The sequence below is a fragment of the Lepus europaeus genome, chromosome 20 (genome assembly GCF_033115175.1).
Source record: "Lepus europaeus isolate LE1 chromosome 20, mLepTim1.pri, whole genome shotgun sequence".
NCBI classification, from domain to species: domain Eukaryota; kingdom Metazoa; phylum Chordata; class Mammalia; order Lagomorpha; family Leporidae; genus Lepus; species Lepus europaeus.
In genome coordinates, this window is record NC_084846.1 from 62,258,185 (window position 1) to 62,274,914 (window position 16,730).

The following is a 16,730-nucleotide window of genomic DNA, read 5'->3' on the forward strand; positions in this document are numbered from 1 at the left end:
AACTACTTGAAGATAAGTTCTGATAATAGTATCCAAGACTTTGGATAAATAGCAACAAAGTAAATATCTTCATTGCCAAAAAGTAAAAGCATGAAAATAACAGCAAAGGCATGAACTTTGTTGTATGGTAAAGAGAATCTTCTAAATAAAGCATTTGCACATTACAAAAGAAGCTAGACTGTTAGGATTGGTCAAAATTAGGAAGAATCTTGAGAGAAACCCAGGTATGACAAAAGAGAGCTACTGAGTATTATCAAGTAGGACTTGAATGTGATGGAGACGAGTTTTCTAAAATGCTAACAGAGCATGTGATGAGGCAGTTGGACAAAGGGATGGATTGAGAAGTCGGCTAGGAAGTTAAGCAAATCCACTCTTGTGTAATCACAACCAAGATTTGAATGGTAAAATTGGAAGAAACAAATATAAGAACTCCTTTATAGAATGATAGCTATCAATGATGATTGACAGCGAATAATCAATGAGCCTGAGAAGCTACAGTTATGTTTTAGGCTTTGAATGTGGATATCAAAATGTGATGATTTCTGTGGTGAGATTCAGAGCATCACTGGGAGAACCGGTAGATCCTGGGTTGCAGGATCTCGGTTCCATGGAGGTGAAAATTGGGAAGAGACAACCAAGCCACATGTTACGTGGGCAAGGGATGGGCTAAAAGGGAGCAGGCAGGAGCTTGGGCGCATATAAGTAAGTGGTGACTAAGTTTTGAGTGACAACTTAACATTTCTGGAGAAATAGAATAGAAGAAAGCCAAAAACTAAATCTTTGTGTGAAGGTGGTTGGGGGTGGGGGATGATTGATAACGAAGGAGGAGGGTTAGTGGAAATGGAGAAAAATCAGAAATGGGATCCACTCAAATTCAGAGTCAAGTCAAAATAGAAAACTACCTTGAAGTAGGCACCCGGAATTTCCACAGTCAACAAAAATGCCAAGCAGTAGAAGAAAGCTAGGCAAGTCTCCCGAGGAGCTGGGAGTTGGTTGCTGGCCCAGGGAGTAGGAGAGGGTCATTGAGTTCAGCAGTGTTGATGTGGACAGGATAGCTGCGGGGCAATGCCAAGGGTAAAACGACCCGCATGTGACACGGGGCTATGAGAGGAATCATTCAGGAGAATAAAGGGTATCAAGGAAGACAAACTGTGCAGCCTGCTGTGTTTATCTTTATGGGCCTGAAATGCATTGCCCAATTAATCCTCTGAAAAACCTGGGACTTATCTCTGTTTCTCGGGCCTATCATTTGTGCACAGGCCCCGGTTACCATTTCAAGCCTGTGAAGAAACAAGTTAGGACAACGTGCGGCAGAGCCAGGCGAGAGCTGAGGCTCGGTCCCTGAGTATTTCCCCACTGCGCAAACCACTTGTTTTTGCTATGAATTTTGAAAATCATATGTTTCATATGGCAACAAGTTTAAGCCTGCTGACTTCGGCTATAATACCTTGGCCACGCATATAATTATTATCAGTTCCAGCTATGTTAATTATTAGTTGCACCCATGGGGCATAAGCAGTTTCCTTAACTGTAAAGTGCAGAACATAATGTCTACCTCATACATTGTTTGCGAGGATTATAAGTATGGGATGAACAATAATAAGAAAAGTGACAGCCAAGAGTTTCTGTGTTAGGATCACACAGGCAAAAACGGTGGGAGGGAGGACCACCACCCAGCCAATGCTGCACTCACACACCGGGGCGCTGCGTCCACAGACGGGCGGTGTCCAGCTCGGGACCTCGCCCCTTCCTGCATTCTCAGAGCTGCCGGGATTGACCAACAGTCCCTGCGAGGGCTGCCCGCGGTAGTGGGGTTATAGCAGCCACAGCCACCGCAGCAGGCCTCATGCCTCTGGGGTACTTGCTTGGGTTCTGTCTGTGGGATTGCCAGGCAGGCATCCACCAAGCATCTGTAATAGCCACAAGGCTGGGAATGTAAGGGAACCAGCATTGCTCAGGGCCCTTCCCTGATGCTGTGTGGTGGCTGAGCATCTTTGGGAGATGACACCAGTATCCTATGGAAGCCTTGTGTGGGAGGCGAGAAGCCTGGGTTGAGCCCACATTGAAGATTCTACTGGGATCTTTCTCCCAAAGAAGCAGATGTGCCCAAGCTTCTAAGGAGAAGCCTTGTCTTCCCGACAACACATTCATATGCATCTCTTCCATTCTGCCGCACTTATTTTTTTTTTTAAAGATTTTACTTACTTATTTGAAAGTCAGAGTTACAGAGCAAAGAGATCTTCCATCTGCTGCTTCAATCCCCCAATGGCCACAACGGCTGACATCCTGGGCCAGGCCACAGCCAGGAGCCAGGAGCGTCCTCCAGGTCCCCCACTTGGCTGCAGGGGCCCGAGCACTTGGGCCATCTTCCGCTGCTCCCCCAGGGGAAGCAGGGAGCTGGATGGGTAGTGCAGCAGCTGGGACTCACCCCAGTGCCCACACAGGAGGCCGGCATCTCAGGTGGCCACCCCTGCCTCACTTATTTTTAAAACGGCCAGGGGAAAGATACAAAACACTAGAGGAAAATGATGGCTGCATTTATCTTAAGGGTTAAGGAAGATATAAAAATTAGAGTAAAATGAGGGGCACTTCAGATGACATTAATTTTATGATATAAATAATGCAACAGATTTCTTCCATGTTTTCCTATTTCTCCCCTGTTTGATGTGAATGGGCGTTTCCACATGCCAAGAGAAATCAAGAACTGACCGTTGTGCTGGGGTTTTTAGCTTCAGTGCAACCTACAGGCTATTCCTCAAGGCACTTGCTATCCATCTTCTCTCTTCCCGGTCGTGCAGCCACGTTTCATTTCCATCTGCGTTCGCTCACCCCCTCCGCCCAACCCACCAGCTCCTTCCTTCTCCCCTAGCAGAGCCATGTCTAGGATTTTATGGTCAGTTTCAAAGCTCTGTGTAATCCGATCTCCTCCTACGCGCATGGTCTCATTTCCTATGACACCCCCTCATCCTCCCTTTGCTCCTCCTAAACTTCAAAACAACCCATTGATGCTGTCAGCCAAAAGGATCTTCTTCCAAACGCAGCATCCCCCCTCACTAATATCGACACATCCTCCCCCTTTATCCTTAAGGCCCCGGGAGAAACCCAGGCTGGTGGGGACCACGCTGGATAGGCAGTCTCAGGCTTCCGCTACAGTGCTTCCTAAAGCCCTGCTCTTTGACAGTGAGTGCCGAGGGATCGTGGCTAAGGAGCAGAAAATTCTTCAGAATACTGGAAAGTAGCTGAGAAGGGTGCCTGGGTCGTTTTGTCTAAAGGAAAATCATAATCTGCTTATTTCTGCCTTGCTTTGCTCAAGGTCAGAAATTTTGATAAGCGTGAGGGTACTGAAGAAGTGGTGTTGTTAGGGCCTATGATTAATCAGCTGGAGAACTGTCTAGAGTTTCTGTTTTCCTCTGTATACGTAAGCGTGGCATATGCGAAATCTGAATGTCTTCACATAGAGGAACTGGCTTTCTAATATGTGCCATATCCAGAGCATAAACTTAAACAATGGGAGACCGAACTCAAATTCCAGAAATGTTCTTTTGGTTTCAAACCACAAGGTCAGCAGCTCTCTGGACAAAGTGTCCTGTCTCTGTGCATATAACTTCTTTTTTGCAATAACACACAGAGCAGCAGCTTTTATGTTGGGAGCCACGTAACCGCTCAGTGCCGTGTGCCCCCACATACTTGCTGTTTCAAACGAGCTATGAGGTGTTGCATAATTATCTTAGGATTTATGTCCTGGAAAATTGAGCTAACCAGATCATGACATAAGTGATTTGACCAAAATCTTTATGTATTTATTCTAAATTCAACTACCTAGCAGTCTGATACCTTTTATGTTTTCAAATGTTTGGGAAGGAAAAATTTTAAACCAGCATATAGAGTTGCAACTCACTGGGCAGGTGTTGTGTCACAGGGGGTTAATCTACCCCTTGGAACGCCTGCAGCCTGTATTGGAGTGCCTGGGCTTGAGCCCTGCCTCCACTCCCCACCCACTTTCCCAGTAACTGCGCCTGGGAAGGGAGCAGATGATGGCCCAAGTACTTGAGCCTCTGACCCCCAACTGGAAGACCCAGATGGAGTTCCTGGGTCCTGGCTTCTGACTGGCCCAGCCCTGGCTGTTTCAGGCATTTGGGGAGTGAACCAATGGATAGAAAATCTGTGTGTGTGTGTGTGTCTGTCTGTCTGTCTTCCTGATTCTCTGTTCTTTGGCTGTTCAAATAAATAAAACTTTTTAAAAGAATTACAATTCAAGAATTAGATATAATTTTCTACCATGCCATTGTTACTATCTATGCTAATTTTATTATTACTTCCAAATAAAGTATACATTTTATTTTATCTAATAATTATTTTGATACTTACCCAGTGTATATACAATAATTTTAGAGGCTATGAGGAAATGATAGCCAGGTAATTACTGACTGATGACAATGATCAGTTTTATAAAGCATTATTTTAAACAATTTATTTTTATTTATTTAAAGGCAAAGAGACAGAAATAGAAAAACAGAAAGACTGATCTTCAACCTACTAGTTTAGTTCCCAAATACCAGCAACAGCAAGGGCTGGGCTGGGCCAAAGCTAGGAGCCTAGAACTCCGCCAGGGAGACAAGTCTGAGCCATCACCGCCTGCCTCCCAGGGTGCGCATCAGCAGACGCGAGACTCAGAAGTGAAGACTCCAGTGGAGGGTGCGGCATCGCAAGCAGTGACTCCCTCTGTGCCACCTGCACACCACTGAAGCATTATTTTGAAAATGCATAATACTACTGATCAATATAATTATTACAGATTTGAACGAAATAAATTGAGACCTGTAGCAAAATTATTATTATACCACAGACAGTGTGCTATTTAGTCAAAAAGATTCTAAAGCTGAGGTATTGAGTAGTCACTTAAGCTCTCTGCACCTTGGTGTTTTTATCTACTTTCATGGATTATGTAAAATTAAAAGTCTAAGCTACCTACCAGTAATAGATATACTTTTGAATCAGTCATTACTTTGTTTGTGTTTACATAGCTTTATTACACATTTAAAAGCAAATGTGATTTAAAATCATGTTTTAAAATCAGTATTTGATTAAGTAAGAGATACAGGAGTATACATGTGTATATAATATTAAGGTACCATAATTTAATGCCCATTAAAATCAATTTAATTATAGATAACATAATCATAAATTGGCTTATTCTCCAAAATCAGTTCAGATGATGAATGTTCACTCGAATTTGGACTTGGTTTGCACTTTGATATCTAAGGTTTACTTATTGTCATATTTCTGTGAAGAGATGTGTCCAGTTGCTCAGATTCTATTTTTTGTTGTAACTATGGTGGTGCAGGAATGGACCTCCCTAGCAACTGGCCTTGTTCTTTAGTTGATCCTTTGAAAATCAGGCCATCCTTGAGTATGTACTTGTATAGGTAAAGATGATGGCTCTAAGATCATGACATGCATCATATTTTCCTTTGCCACAAAACCAAAACTTGGTTTTCCTAGCCATGTGCACGTTTTGGACGTTTGATTTTCTTGTGAGTGTGAATTAATAGCAATAATTTGTGGGAGTCCTTGAGCTCAAAAGCTAATAGCATGATTGACTTTTATCTGCAGATTTCAGGACTAACTTTCTGCAAGTTTAACATAATACAACCTTTGCTTTTTAAATTAAGGAACACCGTTTTTATGCCAGATGATAACTTTCAAAAGAAAATGTCAAATATGTTTTGTTTTATTTAGCAGTAAAGGATTTCTGCAATGAAGACACTATGAGAAGTTACCTAAGTTTCTCAGGATTACTACCCCATTAAATAACCAGAGACATTTTCATCATCATCCCACTCCTTCACCATCATCTGTTAATATCAGCAAATTGAGCTTTTTTCACTTCCTGTTGTTCATGCTTGTCACATAGCTTTCTAGAAAACCCAGCTAAACTACACAATTCGCAATTTGAAATGAAGAAAGCGAATGTAATATGCTGTACTCTTTCAAGATCTTGTGCCTTTGACCCTCTGTGTGCCGGCAAACTGATTAGTAAGACAGTGATGAAACAATATCAAAGGAAATGGCATGAAGGCAAAACCGAGCAGGTGGTACCAAAAGGTAGAATCTGTTCTTAAGTATTTTTCTCCTGCTACCATGGGAAAAACAAACTTTAACCTTGTGGTTAAACCCAGTGGTGTAATTAAAGAAAAAAAAAAAGAGAAAAGGGGTCAGAAATTAAAACAGGGACACTAGTCAATCTGATAATTGCATTAAATATTTCAATTTTCTTACATTTTAAATAATATTACAGTTTGTTGTGTATATCTACACACTGAAACGACTTTAAAGCTAATATGCTTAAGGAATATTTTCAAATATAATATTAAGTCATAAACATATATGTGAGATAAAAATTTTAGCATACATGTACATGTATATGTACAACCATATATGTACATTTGTTTGTATATGTACATAAAGAGATAAAATAACTTTTTTATCAGCATAGTCCCTTCTAGTTTATGTTTGAAAATACATTTATTTAGAGGCCTTGTGACTATAATTAGGTGTGTTGCCCATCAACAGTGATCAAATACAAGCCATAGAAAATATTACCACTTTGCAAAAATTCAATAGTTCCTAAAAAGAAAACGTGATTTTGCTTCTGTTTTCTTTCCTATTGCTACCATATCAGTCAGCCATGATCTCGGAATCCAGTTCAGGTGCCCCCCAGGGGTGACAGACACCCGACAACTTGAGCCATCACTACCGCTTTTCAGGATCCACATCGGCAGGAAGCTGGAGTCAGGAGCCGAAGCTGGGGATTGAACCCAGGCACTCTGGTGGGGGACACAGACAACTAACAGGCAACCTGACCACCACGCCAAATGGCCACCTTAGGACCCTGCACCTTCTTACTCCAATTTATTTAAATTATCTCCTCCTATGTCTCTTTTGAACTTGTGTAATATAATTAGGATGCATAGACATAATAATTTATAACAGTTAATTATTTTACTATTCCCAATTTCTTATATACATTAATATTATCTCCAGATGTAAAATTTTAAAGCTTTTAATGGCAGCAATTAAAGTATACTTTTAAAGAATTGTAAATTGCCATGAGTAAGCCAGATAAGATATTAATAAAGCTTTCAACTATCCAAAATAATTTACAGTAAGGTAAATTTCCAGCTCCTAAGAATGGTAATTATGCCTGTAGTATACTTTCTAACATCAAATATGGCAAATCATAAAGAAAATGAAAGCTTGGTTTATTCTAGATCAAGTAGTCACGCTTTTTTTGATGCTCTCCAGGCAGAAACTTTTATCCATGAGAAAGACCCATTTACAAATAATTCAAGTGCTCATCATACATTATAAATAATGGCTCAGAAGACAACGCAACAGGTGACAGCAAATGTCAAAACAGTGGTTAATTCAATAGCAATGTCCAGATAACTCAACTAAGGAATATTTAGCTTTTATTTATTTATTTTTGCTATTGTTAGGCATGCAGCCTATGGTTGAACTCTTAAAAATTCTGGATAATTAATTTAGACATAAACTACTACATTTGGAATAGTCACAATATTCATACATATTTTGAGTAGTTAGGAAATTTTTATAAACAGGGACCTATTAAACCACAGTGTATACATAGATCAATTTAATTATATAAAAAAAGGAATGAGTGAATGAGTTATGGGGACGGACGGTACTCTGGAAATCAAAGCAGAACTGCAAATCATTTTGAAGTTTCTTTAACTTCTATATTCAACCTTGGTTGATTGCTAGGCCCCATAGTACGTCTATGGTGAGGTATGAAAGCATGACCACAGTTCTTCTAAGACCTTTATTATTTGAAGTAAATCCCAAGAACAGGGACTATTTCGATAATAAATGCTCATGTAGTTGTAGTTGGTGGTGATCAAATTAGTTCCAGTGTTTTATAAGGGATTCAAACTTGAATACCCACAACCACACAGGTGAAATAAAAAGATAAAGAAATACTAAATTCCAGTGAGTGAATTGTCCCTTGAAGAGCCCTAAAGTCCCATGAAAAGGCAGTCAAATTCAAGATTTCAAGGCCCTCTGTTAGGTCAATAAACCATGTCGTTGGGATAGATGCCCCAAAGAAGATTTACATAGATAATAGGACAGAAAAACTCTGGCTTTTGAAAAATATGCCTTTCGTTGTCATTGTAAAAATGTTAAAAATAGGGAAAAAAATACCTAAATTTCATAATCTAGAGGCCTAATATCTTAATGTACTGCCTTCAGAATTTTTCTCCATGTGTCGTACATGGCTTCTTGTTATTCCATATTGCTTCTACCGTGATGGTAGAGAGGTATTAATTCTAAGGATTGAAACATATGTAATGTAAACGTTTTCTTTATTTCAAGACCTGCATCATATTCAGTTCTATAGTTAGGCCGAGCCTTATCATTTCCCTCATCCTGGCACTTAACTTTCTTTTCAGTATTCTAAATGCCACTCTGATAAACTTCTTTTTGCTTTAATTTCTTTTTCTTTCCCCTTTTCCCCTTTCATTCAGATATATTTCCAGAAGAAAAATCATCAAGTTAAAATGTATGCATGTTTTTAAGGATCTTTCTAATTCCCCAACTGTTTGTTAAAATTTGAATTATTATCAAGAATGGACAGGACTTTCTCTTTCCTACAATAACTTGCCAAAATAATAATTAACTTTGAAGTCTTTCCTAATTTGCTGAAAGAAAATCAGAATTACATCATATCATTATGACAACACTTGAATGACAAGCCTTCCCTAAAACAGAACTTGGTATAAATAAAATGTTAATCCTTTTGGCCTCATTGCATCCCAGATGGCACGTATAAAAAAATCTTGAGATGTAAAGAAACCATCTGAGTGAATTCCAACTCTTCTTACAGTACATATGTTCCCTTCTGTTGACATATTTACATTTAGGTTGATGAAATTTCCTAGTGGTGTCTAAACATGGAGGTAACAAATACATTTATAAAAAGTGATAAAAAGTAAAACCTGCACTTTCACAATTTTCAATAAAACACAACTGATGTTTTATGAAATTGTAACATCACCAGTCAGAAAGTAACCATGTTTTGGGTATGAATTATTCCACTATTTTACCTTTTGTGCCCACAGCTTTGCTCTTTGACTGAGGTTATTTTACCAGGTCGCAGTGGGGCAAAACATTGCAGAGTAAATTGTTCGTGTTCTGGAATTGCTCATTCTAACCCAGATAGAATTTTCCCTTTCATTGTTCTATACCTTGGGAGTTGACAGGCATTCATAGCTGAATAATTATACCATGACAGGCATGTGATATCTGCATAAACTCAAATTAAGCTCCTATTAAAAATATAATCTGCATGAAGTATGAAGACATATGCTTTCTGTTTTCCTTGGTTTATACCATTAATTTTAATGATGACAAAAAGCAGATGAATTATGGCCTTGATGTTGGTGGGGGGAATCCAGATAAATTCAGGTCCCTTAAATTTAGGAGGGTAAATCCTGCTTAATCTGGCCGTAAGTGCTGCGTGCATGTCCATATTATTGCTAGGAGAGGAAGAGATAAAGTGGTTCTCACTTTTCACAAATTTAGGGACAAAGAGACCATACATTTATGAAAAGAAAGTTGGAAATATGTCAATTCTTTCTACTTGCCTTTATCATATCAATAGTATAATATGAATACTATATTCAGTATATTGCCATGGGCAATTCCATGAAGATTACTTCAGGACCTAACATGGGCATGACCTTCAGGAGCTACTAAGCTATGTTTAGATGGAGACAGACAGACAGACATCAGCCCCTGATGCTTTTTGAGGTGCATTCATAAAGTACCATGGTTGGGCAAATCAAGCACAAAAATCAAGACTTTTGTTACCGATTCTGGAAACAGTGCTTTTGCTGCATACTTCTGCTCTTTTTCTTTTTTCATCTACAAAACTGGGATAATTACACTCTGTGTTTTCAGGGATATTGTAAAGATGAGACCATAAATATCTACCAAGAACTTGGGAGAGTAAGCTTGGCTAACAGTGAACTACCAACTATTAATATCATAGAAAATGAGCTACGTCCATGCTACCATAGCAAACATGTACATTAAAAATGTATTGATGGCAAAGTTATCATCAGTGCAACTTCTGTATGATTTAAGAACACTTCCTTCTATTGACACATATTATGTCTCATTTAATCGTTGGAGAAATGCTGTGGGGTAGTTCCACTTCATAGATAAGAATCCTGACATTTCAAAGAGGTGTTTGAAAAGTCTTCTATATCACGTGATCAGTAATTGGCACAATGGGGCCTAAAAGTGAGGCTCCACAATCCACAAACAATAACATTTTACTACATTCACCTTAAATTCAAGTGAGGGGAATAGTCTGGATCACAGAGAACCAGGTGAAGTCTGCAGATGGAGGTCAGAGGTCAGGGGAGTGCGGCACCGAGGCCACGCTGACACAGAAAGTCACGGAGGCCGGGCAGACCACCCCTGGCTTGGTTCAGTGTCTGCATGAACTTTCCGGGAAAGTTGCTCACCCTCGTAATAAACATTGCCCTTCCTTCTATTTGCATTTTGATAGAAATTTCCCAGAAAGAGAAGTTATATGCAATACAAATTCTGCATAGTTATAACTAGAGATTGCTCATGGAGCCATGAATATTAATGTGGGCTCTAACTGGAATACTTTTACTGTTTACTCTGAAACAGAATGAATTTTTGTTAAAGCTTTATAAAAAAAACTTTCTTTGCCAAGTTGCACATCTTTTGGAAAAAAACTAATGAAAATGTTTGAGTAAGTATGATCATTATAATTATTCATTCAAAATACTTTAGTTCAACAACTACATTTTAGATTTAAAACCAAACATTATTATTATTATTATTATACATCTGAAGCTACTCAAAACTATTAATTAATGTGAAAAGAAGTTATTGGTAAGCTCACACCTAAAAATTCTGACATTATATCTTTTTCTTCCATTTTCTTTAACTAAGATTTTGTGTGTGATATGGCGGCAAATCATGGTTCAGTCCAAGGCAGAGTTAATACAGTACAGTCAGGGAGAAAATCACACTTGCTTAATTCACACAGCATTGCTTCTTTATATGTCTCACACTGGGTGACAGAGACCAGAGTTATATTTCTTTTGTATCTTCATACAATGTATGTTGTCAAATAACTATTTCTGACAGCCTAATTTTTATGAAGCTTATTATTAGTAATTGCGCTGATATTCTTTTGAGGAGTCAAGGACTCTTAATAGCTCTCAATTTCAAAATAACTATGGAAAAGAAGATTTCATGCAGGCCCGGAAACCAGGTTTGAACGACCTGATTAGCAGAGGGGGGAGGCGGAAGTTCAATAGCTGAATTCATAAAAGTAGATGCATTCCAAATAATAGTAAGTAGAGGCTGCAAAGTAAAGTGGGCTTAAAAATCTTCTTAATCCCTGTGTTTATGTACGCTGTAGGGAACAAAGAACCGAAGAGTAAATGTAGACGGTCGGGGTGCCTCAATCTGAGAATGACGGGTGTGAGAAATGGACAGATCTGTGCAGAGTGACTAATTTAGAGCTTCTTAACCATGACTGCAAAAAGTCCATAAACTCTTCAGGTTACTTACAAAATGCATGGAGGTTTTGCTGCAGGTTTCTAGAGGAAGAACTCATAGCTTTACTGGAACTTCAAAGAGGATTGTGGTGCACACGAGGTTAAGACCAAGAGCTGCCAGGAAGCTAAGTGACCAATTCACCAAATACAATATACAACATCCTCTCTACTCCGCGGTGTGTAACAAGACCCAGTCCTTCCCTCCCCAGGCTGGGGGAAAGGTTCCTTCCTTGCCCCAGGCTTCAGTGTCTCAAAATCATCCCATTCATCACTGTCAGACTCATCACAACATTGCACCTGTTTGATGCTCTTGTTCTCCAACTGAAATTATCCCTGTGTCCCTACGTTGCTTACCCTGGCACAGAAAGGTTTCCATGGTTTGGCCCCCAAATTTATTTTTCAGCTTTATCTCTTGCCATATATTTATATATTCTTATCTAAACTCAACCTTGCGTCATTGCTCAAATAGGAATCCTATGGATTTTCTCTGCAGATTTTTCTTGCACTGCTTCCTCTATGTGGAGCAGTCTGCCTGGGGTTCCTGTGCTCTCTCTGACCCCTGCACCCAAAGCCAATCTCTCCCTCTCTTGCCACGGCCATATGCGTGTATCTTCCAACAAGGTGCATCTTACAAGGACTATATAAAATAAAGTCCACCTAAATACACCAAAACAGAAATTGACCTCTTCCCAGTCTGAACTAGTGTGGTTTCCAATCGTACCATTTTAGGGGACATCTTATATAATTTTTGTCCTAATCGTGCTGTTTTATGTGGTGGTTAAAAGCATCTATTTGGAAACAGATCTGATACCAAATTCTTACTTCATCCGTTAGTATTTGCTTTGAGTGTTCTATAAAAAATGTTTCAGGTTTCCACCCGTAAAGTAGATTTATTAGTAGTGGGGTTGTTGTGACGAATAAGTGAAATACCTGAAGTTTTTAGACACTGCTAGCACTTGGTATGTACTCAATGTTAAATGAAAGTGGCTTGCCAATTTTATGATTGTGAGTGTGCCTATGTAATGTGTCATAGTTATACAGTTTTTGCTGTCATTTCTGGTATGCTACTTGAGTTTGACAAATAGTCCCTTGACTTTCATACCCCAAATAGTAATCTTATAGAGTGACAGCTCAATATATATTTGCTGTGTGAATTAGCAGTTTCAAAATGTTGCATAAATTAGTAAGGCTTCGAAAATAAATATAAAAATGTAAACACCAATAAGAAATTATGAACAGAAAATCACATTTGGAAAATCTACACGACTTCTCTGGTTTGAACTACCCAGATACCTGAGGAAATTTCCGTGCAATAGAAATGATCAGACACAGCAGCTTTGCTGGGCTGGAGGAACCCGCAGGGGACATGTGAGGCTGGCTAGAGAGATGTTTAAGTTCTGCAAAGGGATGATCTGATGGTTTGGCCCCTCACTGCAAGTGACATTGACTCTTTTGAAAGAGGTAACACACACACACACACCATTTAAAGATTTATTGTATTTATTTGAAAGGCAGAATGACAGGGAGAGCAGGATTTTCTGTCCCTTGGTTCACTCCCCAAATGGCTGGAACTTTCAGGGTTGGGCCAGGCCAAAGCCGGGAGCCTGGAACTCCATCCTGGTTTCCCATATGGGTAGCAGGGGCCCAAGTACTTGAGCAATCTTATGCAGCCTTCTGAGGTACATTAGCAGGGAACCAGCTGTGCCACAATGCTGGCCCCCACATATTTTAAAAAATTATTTCAGTGCAAGAGAAAGACAGGCTCAGAAAGAGAAAGAGAGCCCCCGGAGCTGAGGCGTAGGCAAGAGCTGGTAGCCCAGACTCAGTCCATGTCTCCCACAGGAGTGGCAGGGACCCAGTGACTTGAGCCATGGTGCTCACTAGTAGGAAGCTGGGATCAGAAGCAAAGCTGTGTCTCGAACCTCAGAACTCCAACATGGAATGCAGGGCTCACCACTAGCTGGCGTCAGTAGGCCAGATGCCCACCTAGGACTCGCGTTTATGGATAAGCTAATAACGAAAACAAGCAAAGGGTTATAAGATGCAATGAAAATTAAATAGAAGCAAGGTTATAAAGATAAAAAGATTTTAAAGTTACACTGCTTTAAATTTTTATTTTTTATCTTTCATAGCAAGAATATTCTCATGTTGGACATATACAAGTAACACATTACTAATAGCACATGTGCCACTAAGAAGTTAAAAAGCATGCTATTTCCCAAAACTCACTTTAAATAAAGCTTGGTTTGATCATTGAATTATGGAGGTTAGCATCCACTGCTCAGTTGCATTCACATATGTGAATTTAATATCCTAAATTATTAGCTGTGAGAGGCCAGGGATTTGTCCCTGCTGTTCCTTGGATGCAGTTTTTCCATAGAACCTCTTGTATGGGGACACTCATTTATTTATTTTTTATTGAACTTTAATTCAATGCAAAACTCTGTCTTAGCATTTGGAAACAATACAGTAAGATCTGTCCCTGACCTCTAAGAATTTTAGTGGGAAAAAAGAACATGTATAGCAATGAATATCAAAGTTGAAAGCCAAAAAAAAAAAAAAAGGCAGAGGCCAGGAATGAGTAGGCAAGTGTTTTTCTCTGCTGGCGACTCAGTGGACATCTCCTGCACCGTGTGCCATGGTGGATCAAATGGTCACCCGCAGAGATGGAAGTGATTCCATGTAGAATGACATTCACTACACAAGGGTGGTACGGTGCTGCCTTTCTTCGTGCTGCTATTAAATGTGACCATGATTCTTGATTGAAAAACGTACACAGATCGGGGCCAATGTTTGGTGCAGGAGTGAGGATGCTGCCTGAGACATCCGCCTGTGTTTGAGTCCTTCCTCTGCTGTTGTGCACCCTGGGAGACAGCGAGTGATGGCTCGAGTCGTTAGGTTCTTGCCACCCACTTGGAGGATCCAGGCTGAGTTCCCAGCTGCTGGCTTCAATCCTCCACCTGGCCTGTGGTCCTTGAAGGCATTTGAAGAATGAACTAGCGGAGGAGCTCACTGGCTCTCTCTTTGTATGTGTGTGTGTGCGTGTGTGTATCTATCTTTCAAATAAATAGAATAAATGTTTTTTAAAAAAATTAAGAAGTTAACAGCTAAAGTTTTGTGTTCGGTAGGCTCCCCTCTTTCATATCTGGGACTTTCCCTGCTGTGGGTGTGGTCTGTCGTCAAACATTCAGTCCTTGGCCCAGTGACACCAGCTCCCGACCCAGTGCTACAGAAAGTAAAGGAGTTGGGATTCCAACCCACGCTGTCCCACAGGACTTGTGCGACAACGGAAATGTTCAACATTGCCTCTGTCCGTTATCATTGCCTCAAGCCATGTGTGGTTGTTGACCACTTGAAAGGCAGCTGATGCAACCAACTGAGGGATGGAATCTTTCTCTTTTAATTAATTTGACTTAAATTCAGACTTCTGCCTGTAAAACTCAGATTTGGAATCACCATTTTAGGAAAAGTCACTTCTGGATGACCTTAACCCACAGAAAGCTCTCCATTGGTTGACGTGTGGCAGCCATGATGTTTCCCGTGGGATCTTATTACATCCTTTCTTTATTGAAGACCGTAGTTCTACCCTGTGTATCATTGCCTTCTATATTGTTAATTAATACACAAAGAAAACCCAGTGAGTCACCTCTGCAGGAATCTCTGACGACTTCAGGATGTGACTTCTGGCAGGAACCCTACAGGAAAGGGAGGTCATCCGGGGTAGGGGCTGAGGGTGGCGATGGGGGGGAAGGAGTTTCAAGCGAAGATGAGAAAAGCATGGCACGACCAAGGAACGCTGCATACTCCAGACGACCTGCTCGCACGCAGGCATCTTCTGAGGAGCAGAACAGAAAGAGCAGCTTCAGAAAATGCAGTAATATACATCCTGAAAATATAATAATGTCCATTCTTTACATAGTGCCCCACTGGTGCTTCTTACATAATTTTATGTAATTTTCTACACAAAAATGTTCACTCTGTCACATAAATGTAGAGTTTTCTTCCCTTTTAAAAATATCATTTATGTTTTAAGCATTGCATAAAATTGCAACTAAATTTATTGCTTGGACAAGATTGAGATTTGGGAAATTTATTGCTGTGATGTCACCAATAGTTTAAATTTATAAGACTTTGGGTTAGGCATTAGCATGGTTATTATTTCCTCTAATGCCTTACCTCACTGCAGTCTAATAACATTCAGGAAATCCAAAAGACAAAGGGAAACACTGGTCTTGAAAGCTAAAAATAGTCGTTGAAAACTGATGCAATCGTGCAATAAAATATGGCACAATAACTTACATGCTCTGTTCATAGTGTCTGCTAAAGCAATTAGAGGCCACGCAGCTAGACCGTAGCTCATGTTTTACTAAAAATGAAAGCTGTTTCAGCCCAAGGTAGACATGGAAGCTATGCAATTTAATTGTGCAAATTGCTCCTAGGATTTCAGTCATTATTTGCATATGTGATTCATTTGACGCTCTTCTAAAGCAGAGAGTCACCGGGTAGCAATCAGATTTCAAAAGGCCTTGCAAGTAGGGCCAGAGAGTGAACCACATGATGTGTAGCACATGGCCACGAAGGGTTTAATACACAACCTTAGCTACACAATGTGCTTTTGCAGTGGGTGAGTGGCTTCACACATCTAATGAGTCTTGTCCCCTAGACAACAGAATCAGCAATATTGGGGTCTCAATATCAATGACGTTACATTTCCCAGACATTATAAACGAGATCTTTTTTTTGTTAACTAACTTTTATTAATTTACTTTTGTTAATTATTGCCAATATTCTAGTTAATGCTGTTCTAGCTTCGAGAGATTCCCAGTAAAATATTTAATGGAATGTTACGAATGAATTTAATGGAATGAATTTAATGGGATGGCAGCCATGTTTGAAAGAAAATCCCATGTTGACAAAAACAATATTTTTTTAATTGTAATCATTTGTTCTGGAAATCTTATCAACTTGACTTTTGCCTGGCTGTAGGAAAAGCTGATCCTCTATGCAATGTGCAAGTCCAAAGCAGTACATGTATTTTAAAGATCTGCCCTAATTTTCACAAATGAAAATATAGGAAGGCAATTCTCTGCCACCAGAGATTTC

General features: G+C 39.8%; 1 protein-coding gene across 1 annotated transcript in view; it reads left to right on the forward strand.

The window, feature by feature from the left end:
- The window catches only part of SEMA3A (semaphorin 3A), a 202,540-nt gene that overhangs the window by 98,090 nt on the left and 87,720 nt on the right, over nt 1-16,730 (forward strand). The gene's annotated exons all lie outside the window — the stretch shown is intronic.